A 9,385-nucleotide genomic window follows, 5' to 3' on the forward strand; every position below is an offset into this window, starting at 1 on the left:
CGTATGTTGTTATGAGGTTTGACCGATAAAGATCTTCATAGAATATGTAGGAACCAATATGAGCATCCAGTTTCCGCTATTGGTTATTGACCGTAGACGAGTCTCGGTCATGCCTACATAGTTCTTGAACCCGTAGGGTTCGCACGCATAAAGTTCGGTGACGATCGATATTATGAGATTATGTGTTTTGATGTACCGAAGGTAGTTCGGAGTCCCGGATGTGATCATGGACATGACGAGGAGTCTCGAAATGGTCGAGACATAAAGATTGATATATTGGACGGCTATGTTCGGACACCAGAAGTGTTCCGGATGGTTTCAGAGAAAACAGGAGTGCCGGAGGGATTACCGGAACCCCCCATGAGGTGGGCCTGAGGGGAGAGAGCGAGCAGCAGCCCAGGAGGTGGCGCGCCCCCTGCCATGAGGAGTCCGAATTGGACTAGTGGAGGGGGCGCGGCCCCTCTTTCCCTCTCCCTCTCCCTCTCCCTCTCTTTCCTTCCCCCTTCCCCCTTCCTAGTAGGACTAGGAAAGGATGAATCCTACTCCTACTAGGAGGAGGATTCCTCCTCTCCTTGGGGCGCACCAAGGCCGGATGGCCTCCCCCCTTGCTCCTTTATATACGGGGGCGGGGGCACCTAAAGACACACAAGTTGATTGTTCCAAGCCGTGTGCGGTGCCCCCCTCCACCATAATCCACCTCGATCATATCATAGCAGTGCTTAGGCGAAGCCTTGTGTCGGTAGCAACATCATCACTGTCATCACGCCATCGTGCTGGCGGAACTCTCCAACAAAGCTCTGCTGGATCGGAGTTCGTGGGACGTCATCGAGCTGAACGTGTGCTGAAGTCGGAGGTTCCGTGCGTTCAGTACTTGGATCGGTCGGATCAAGAAGACGTATGACTACATCAACCGCGTTCTCATAATTCTTCCGCTTACGGTCTATGAGGGTACGTGGATGATACTCTCCCCTCTCATTGCTATGCATCACCATGATCTTCCGTGTGCAAAGTATTTTTTTTAAATTACTATGTTCCCCAACAATGGTATCAGAGCCAGGTTTATGCATAGATGTTATCTGCACGTGTAGAACAAAAAGGAGTTGTGAGCGTGGGTATATACATATTGCTTGTCGTCACTAGTTGATTCTTGATTCAGCGGCATTGTGGGATGAAGCGGCCCAGACCGACATTACGCATACGCTTATGCGAGACTGGTTCTATCGACATGCTTCGCACACAGGTGGCTAGTGGGTGTCTGTTTCTCCAGCTTTAATTGAATCGGATTCAATGAACAGGGTTCTTTCTGAAGATCAAAAAGCAATCACTATACCGCATTGTGGTTTTTGATGCGTAGGTAAGAACGGTTCTTGCTCAGCCCGTAGCAGCCACGTAAAACTTGCAACAACAAAGTAGAGGACATCTAACTTGTTTTTGGAGGGCATGTTGTGATGTGATATGGTCAAGACATGATGCTAAATTTTATTGTATGAGATGATCATGTTTTGTAACACAATTATCGGCAACTGGCAGGAGCCATATGGTTGTCGCTTTATTGTATGAAATGCAATCGCCATGTAATTGCTTTACTTTATCACTAGGCGGTAGCGATAGTCGTGGAGGCAATAGTTGGCGTGACGACAATGATGCTTCGATGGAGATCAAGGTGTCAAGCCGGTGACGATGGTGATCATGACGGTGCTTTGGAGATGGAGATCACAAGCACAAGATGATGACGGCCATATCATGTCAGTTATATTGATTGCATGTGATGTTTATCTTTTATGCATCTTATTTTGCTTAGACTACGGTAGCATTATAAGATGATCTCTCACTAAATTTCAAGGTATAAGTGTTCTCCCTGAGTATGCACCGTTGAGAAAATTCATCGTGCCAAGACACCACGTGATGATCGGGTGTGATAAGCTCTACGTTCACATACAACAGGTGCAAGCCAGTTTTGCACACGCAGAATACTCGGGTTAAACATGACAATCCTTGCATATGCAGATATGGCCTCGGAACACTGAGACCGAAAGGTCGAGCGTGAATCATATAGTAGATATGATCAACATAGTGATGTTCACCATTGAAAACTACTCCATCTCACGTGATGATCGGACATGGTTTAGTTGATATGGATCACGTGATCACTTAGATGATTAGAGGGATGTCTGTCTAAGTGGAGTTCTTAAGTAATATGATTAATTGAACTTTAATTTATCATGAACTTAGTACCTGATAGTATTTTTCATGTCTATGTTGTTGTAGATAGATGGCCTGTGATGTTGTTCCGTTGAATTTTAATGCGTTCCTTGAGAAAGCAAACTTGAAAGATGATGGTAGCAATTACGCGGACTGGGTCCGTAACTTGAGGATTATCCTCATTGCTGCACAGAAGAATTACGTCCTAGAAGCACTGCTAGGTGCCAAACCCGCTGTAGGAGCAACGCCAGATGTTATGAATGTCTGGTAGAGCAAAGCTGATGACTACTCGATAGTTCAGTGTGCCATGATTTACGGCTTAGAACCGGGACTTCAACAATGTTTTGAACATCACGGAGCATATGAGATGTTCCAGGAGATGAAGTTAATATTTCAAGCAAATGCCTGGATTGAGAGATATGAAGTCTCCAATAAGTTCTACAGCTGCAAGATGGAGGAGAATAGTTCTGTCGGTGAACATATACTCAGAAAGTCTGGGTACCACAACCACTTGACTCAACTGGGAGTTAATCTTCCCGATGATAGTGTCATTGACAGAGTTCTTCAATCACTGCCACCAAGCTACAAGAGCTTTGTGATGAACTATAATATGCAAGGGATGAATAAGACGATTCCTGAGCTCTTCGCAATGCTAAAGGCTGCGGAGGTAGAAATCAAGAAGGAGCATCAAGTGTTGATGGTCAACAAGACCACCAGTTTCAAGAAAAAGGGTAAAGGGAAGAAGGGGAACTTCAAGAAGAACGTCAAGCAAGTTGCTGCTCAAGTGAAGAAACCCAAGTATGGACTTAAGCCTGAGACTGAGTGCTTCTACTGCAAAGGGACTAGTCACTGGAAGCGGAACTGCCCCAAGTATTTGGCGAATAAGAAGGACGGCAAGGTGAACAAATGTATATGTGATATACATGTTATTGATGTGTACCTTACTAATGCTCGCAGTAGCACCTGGATATTTGATACTGGTTCTGTTGCTAATATTTGCAACTCGAAACAGGGGCTACGGATTAAGCGAAGATTGGCTAAGGATGAGGTGATGATGCGCGTGGGAAATGGTTCCAAAGTCGATGTGATCGCGGTCGGCACGCTACCTCTACATCTACCTTCGGGATTAGTTTTAGACCTAAATAATTGTTATTTGGTGCCAGCGTTGAGCATGAACATTATATCTGGATCTTGTTTGATACAAGATGGTTATTCATTTAAATATGAGAATAATGGTTGTTCTATTTATATGAGTTATATCTTTTATGGTCATGCACCCTTGAAGAGTGGTCTATTTTTTATGAATCTTGATAGTAGTGATACACATATTCATAATATTGAAGCTAAAAGATGCAGAGTTGATAATGATAGTGCAACTTATTTGTGGCACTGCCGTTTAGGTCATATTGGTGTAAAGCGCATGAAGAAACTCCATTCCGATGGACTTTTGGAATCACTCGATTATGAATCACTTGGTGCTTGTGAACCATGCCTCATGGGCAAGATGACTAAAACGCTGTTCTCCGGAACTATGGAGCGATCAACAGATTTGTTGGAAATCATACATACTGATGTATGTGGTCCAATGAATATTTAGGCTCACGGCGGGTATCGTTATTTTCTCACCTTCACAGATGATTTGAGCAGATATGGGTATATCTACTTGATGAAACATAAGTCTGAAACATTTGAAAAGTTCAAAGAATTTCAGAGTGAAGTGGAAAATCATAGTAACAAAAAAATAAAGTTTCTACGATCTGATCATGGAGGAGAATATTTGAGTTGCGAGTTTGGTATTAATTTGAAACAATGCAAAATAGTTTCACAACTCACCGCCACCCGGAACACCACAGTGTAATGGTGTGTCCGAATGTCATAATCGTACTTTGCTAGATATGGTGCGATCTATGATGTCTCTTCCTGATTTACAGCTATCGTTTTGGGGTTGTGCTTTAGAGACGGCTGCATTCACGTTAAATAGGGCACCATCTAAATCCGTTGAGACGACGCCTTATGAACTGTGGTTTGGCAAGAAACCAAAGTTGTCGTTTCTTAAAGTTTGGGGCTGCGATGCTTATGTGAAAAAGCTTCAACCTGATAAGCTCGAACCCAAATCAGAGAAATGTGTCTTCATAGGATACCCAAAGGAGACTGTTGGGTACACCTTCTATCACAGATCCGAAGGCAAGACATTCGTTGCTAAGAATGGATCCTTTCTAGAGAAGGAGTTTCTCTCGAAAGAAGTGAGTGGGAGGAAAGTAGAACTTGATGAGGTAACTGTACCTGCTCCTTTATTGGAAAGTAGTTCATCACAGAAATCTATTCCTATGACTCCTACACCAATTAGTGAGGAAGCTAATGATGAAGATCATGTAACTTCAGATCAAGTTAGTACCGAACCTCATAGGTCAACCAGAGTAAGATCCGCACCAGAGTGGTACGGTAATCCTGTTCTGGAAGTCATGTTACTTGACCATGACGAACCTACGAACTATGAGGAAGCGATGATGAGCCCAGATTCCACAAAATGGCTTGAGGCCATGAAATCTGAGATGGGATCCATGTCTGAGAACAAAGTGTGGATTTTGGTTGACTTGCCCGATAATCGGCAAGCCATCGAGAATAAATGGATCTTCAAGAAGACGACTAATGTTGACGGTAATGTTACTGTCTACAAAGCTCGACTTGTTGCGAAAGGTTTCCGACAAGTTTGAGGAGTTGACTACGATGAGACTTTCTCACCCGTAGCAATGCTTAAGTCCGTCCGAATCATGTTAGCAATTGCCGCATTTTATGATTATGAAATTTGGCAAATGGATGTAAAGACTGCATTCCTGAATGGATTTCTGGAAGAAGAGTTGTATATGATGCAACCTGAAGGTTTTATCGATCCAAAGGGTGCTAACAAAGTGTGCAAGCTCTAACGATCCATCTATGGACTGGTGCAAGCATCTCGGAGTTGGAATAAACGTTTTGATAGTGTGATCAAAGCATATGGTTTTATACAGAATTTTGGAGAAGCCTGTATTTACAAGAAAGTGAGTGGGAGCTCTGTAGCATTTCTAATATTATATGTGGATGACATATTGCTGATTGGAAATGATATAGAATTTCTAGATAGCATAAAAGGATACTTGAATAAGAGTTTTTCAATGAAAGACCTCGGTGAAGCTGCTTATATATTGGGCATCAAGATCTATAGAGATAGATCAAGACGAATTGGACTTTCACAAAGCACATACCTTGATAAAGTTTTGAAGAAGTTCAAAATGGATCAAGCAAAGGAAGGGTTCTTGCCTCTGTTAGAAGGTGTGAAGTTGAGTCAGACTCAATGCCCGACCACTGCAGAAGATAGAGAGAAAATGAAAGATGTTCCCTATGCTTCAACCATAGGCTCTATCATGTATGCAATGCTGTGTACCAGACCTGATGTGTGCCTTGCTATTAGTTTAGCAGGGAGGTACCAAAGTAATCCAGGAGTGGATCACTGGACAGCGGTCAAGAACATCCTAAAATACCTGAAAAGGATTAAGGATATGTTTCTCGTTTTTGGAGGTGACAAAGAGCTCGTCGTAACCATTTAGTGCAAGTGGGAGACTGAAGGAAATATTTCCTAGAGGCAATAATAAAGTTTTTATTTATATTTCCTTATATCATGATAAATGTTTATTATTCATGCTAGAATTGTATTAACCGGAAACTTAGTACATGTGTGAATACATAGACAAACAGAGTGTCACTAGTTTGCCTCTACTTGACTAGCTCGTTGAATCAATGATGGTTATGTTTCCTAACCATAGACATGAGTTGCCATTTGATTAAAGGGATCACATCATTAGAGAATGATGTGATTGACTTGACCCATCCATTAGCTTAGCACGATGATCGTTTAGTTTGTTGCTATTGCTTTCTTCATGACTTATACATGTTCCTATGACTATGAGATTATGCAACACCCTTTATAACTGGGTGATTATAAAGGTGCTCTATAGGTGTCTCCGATGGTACTTGTTGAGTTGGCATAGATCGAGATTAGGATTTGTCACTCCAATTGTTGAAGAGGTATCTCTGGGCCCTCTCGATAATGCACATCACTATAAGCCTTGCAAGCATTGTGACTAATGAGTTAGTTGCGGGATGATGCATTACGGAACGAGTAGAGAGACTTGCCGGTAACGAGATTGAACTAGGTATAAGGATACCGACGATCGAATCTCGGGCAAGTAACATACCGATGACAAAGGGAACAACGTATGTTGTTATGCAGTTTGACCGATAAAGATCTTCGTAGAATATGTAGGAACCAATATGAGCATCGAGGTTCCGCTATTGGTTATTGACCGGAGATGAGTCTCGGTCATGCCTACATAGTTCTCGAACCTGTAGGGTCCGCACGCTTAAAATTCGGTGACGATCGGTATTATGAGTTTATGTGTTTTTATGTACCGAAGGTTGTTCGGAGTCCCAGATGTGATCACGTACATGACGAGGAGTCTCAAAATGGTCGAGACGTAAAGATTGATATATTGGACGGCTATGTTCGGACACCGCAAGTGTTCTGGATGGTTTCGGAGAAAACCGGAGTGCCGGAGGGGTTACCGGAACCCCCCGAGGAAGTATTGGGCCTTAGTGGGCCTGAGGAGAGAGAGAGGGCAGAAGCCCAAGAGGTGGCGCGCCCCCTCCCATGAGGAGTCCGAATTGGACCAGGGGAGGGGGCGCGGCCCCTCTTTCCCTCTCCCTCTCCCTCTCTTTCCTTCCCCCTTCCCCCTTCCTAGTAGGACTAGGAAAGGATGAATCCTACTCCTACTAGGAGGAGGATTCCTCCTCTCCTTGGGGTGCACCAAGGCCGGCTGGCCTCCCCCCTTGCTCCTTTATATACGGGTGGGGGGCACGTAAAGACACACAAGTTGATTGTTCCAAGCCGTGTGCGGTGCCCCCCTCCACCATAATCCACCTCGATCATATCGTAGCAGTGCTTAGGTGAAGCCCTGTGTCGGTAGCAACATCATCACCGTCATCATGTCGTCATGCTGATGGAACTCTCCCACAAAGCTCTCCTGGATCGGAGTTCGCGGGACGTCATCGAGCTGAACGTGTGTTGAACTCGGAGGTGCCGTGCGTTCGATACTTAGATCGGTCGGATCGTGAAGACGTATGACTACATCAACCGCGTTCTCATAACGCTTCCGCTTACGGTCTACGAGGGTACATGGACGATACTCCCCCCTCTCGTTGCTATGCATCACCATCATCTTGCGTGTGCGTAGGAATTTTTTTGAAATTACTATGTTCCCCAACAGAGAACTAGGGGAGGCTCCAAAACCTGTGTATCCAAAAGTGCCAAAACCTCTAGTATATATAGGTTGGAGGGGGAGGAGGAGGTGCCACACAAGGGGGGAAGGTTTCCCCCCTTTGGCGGCCAAGAGGAGGGGGATTCCCCCTCCAATTCGGCCTCCCCCTTCCTCTCCCCAAGTGGGAAGGGGGCGCTACCTCCTATTGGGCCCAAGTGGTCCATTATGCTTTCAACCACTTGGCCTTTATAGACCCGTTGATATTTAAATAAATACAAAACCTCCTAATCATATTTAGAGTCTCTTAATATCAATTTAACATCACCAGAAACTATTTTCACCTATATATATATATAATTTATCGGTATTACCTAGTAAACCCCGAAACCCTTCCGATGACCCCAAACGCTTCCGGTTCCTCTCAAAACTATTTCGAATATTAATGAAACTATTTTATAAATACTTTCTCATTACTCCTGTCCTACTAACACTCAATAGATCTGGATTACATTAAGCCTGTGACCATGTAGTTTCGGTAAAACATAGACATGAACAAAACCCCTTTCGTTCAATGACCGGCGGCGGAACCGTGGACGTCGATACCGATCTCTATGAGTACACGAATGACATCCGACTGAACCCTTGGTTATCATGTGTTATTGTCTTTGCTTCGCAATACTTTAAAAAACACGAGGTGAGATATACCGGTATCCTCTTGAGTCATGCACATGCTTACTATACCGGTCTCCTCGGTACCGGTTTTGTTCTTCTTTCTCGTTGACATGTTCCGGCATCCCCGTGAGACCCTCCATGATGCTGGGAAGGGGAGTTTGATGGGCTATGTTCCTCCACATGGAGGTGTTTTGGTAGCCCAACATCAGCCCATAAGTCCAACACATGCCCCCCGTTGATCTTCGTTTCATCCAATGGTTGTGAGTGCTTCCTAGTGAGGGGAGTAGAGAAGAAAACACTAGCACTCCACCCCTGCTGTGTGGTGGCTGTTATTTTCATGAGAGTGAGAGAACACACAAAAAACACACAACCTGTGAAAGAGAGGAAGAAGAAGATATGGAGGTTCTGTCCAGATTTGCCGCATCTGATTAGATAGTGTTCAAGCTGGTGATTGGAGGCTCAAACATGATTGGATTGAACTCAAACTTGGTGAGGCAATTCCTTACTTTTTGTACTCCGATCTAGTTAGCTGGCTTGAGTATTGGGTCAGTGGAGCATCAGATTTGAGTGTGGTTTTGTCAGTTCGGACTACTGTAGTTTCAGAACAGAGTAGTTTTGGGAGACGAATAGTTTGGGTCGGCAAACTGTGTCCGATTGAGCTAAAATTTTGAGAGGATCTCAGGAACTCAAGTGTCTACTTGTCTACCAAATTTGGTGCTATTTGGTTCAGCGGTTTACGATCAGTTTGTAGAACACTGAAGGAGACAGAAGCTGTGTAAACTTTGCTTTGCTGAAATCTGGCCTCTTATGGTTGTTGTTGCTCTTTCCGGTTGGCAACATGGTTAGCGTGTTGTAAATCTTTCTGGAGGATCTAGAGAAGACTTTGTACTTACCATTCTCATAAGTGAAGTTTGTGGATTGGTCGGTCCACAGCCATAGTTGTTTACTCCTCAAGTTGGGAAGGTTTTTCCACGTTAAATCTTGTGTCACATATGCATGTTGTTTGTGTTATTTCCCTACTTACTTGTTGGTGGAAGCTGCCCTCAAAGTTCACTACATGTGAAGGAGGTTGTTTAGTGTGCATATTTGTCGTGTCGGTGAATTTGTGCAGCGCATTGTTGCTATTCAGCTCCAACATACGGTCCGGCAGGCCAACCTGATTGAATCAAGACAATTCATTAATTAAGGGCAAAAGATCAAATTACCCTTTTAATTTTTTT

Source organism: Triticum aestivum, chromosome 2A (genome assembly GCF_018294505.1).
Source record: "Triticum aestivum cultivar Chinese Spring chromosome 2A, IWGSC CS RefSeq v2.1, whole genome shotgun sequence".
In the NCBI taxonomy this organism is placed as follows: Eukaryota; Viridiplantae; Streptophyta; class Magnoliopsida; order Poales; family Poaceae; genus Triticum; species Triticum aestivum.